Source organism: Penaeus monodon, chromosome 31, assembly GCF_015228065.2.
Source record: "Penaeus monodon isolate SGIC_2016 chromosome 31, NSTDA_Pmon_1, whole genome shotgun sequence".
NCBI lineage: Eukaryota > Metazoa > Arthropoda > Malacostraca > Decapoda > Penaeidae > Penaeus > Penaeus monodon.
This window is the reverse complement of record NC_051416.1, coordinates 27,758,381-27,758,675: the sequence shown is the minus strand read 5'-3', so window position 1 is coordinate 27,758,675 and position 295 is coordinate 27,758,381.

Sequence of the window (295 nt, the reverse complement as noted above, 5' to 3'; positions counted from 1 at the left end):
GGGCCACATGATGGTAGTGAAGCATCCACAGCCATTTGGTTAATGGAAAGCTATCCCACAGCTTCATATCTTGGGTTAACTTTTTTTTACTTCTTAAAATTTGGTTCTTTTCTGCTTTTAGCTTCCTACTTTCAGATCGTACAAAAGGATGTAAATCATACATCTGTTGATTCTTCTAATGTTTTCTTGACAGAAAAAAAGCATACAAAAGAACATGTAAATTTAAAATACAAATGCAATGTAATACATACTTTATATAAAACATACATTTGACACGTAAATTTTATGACAAAAC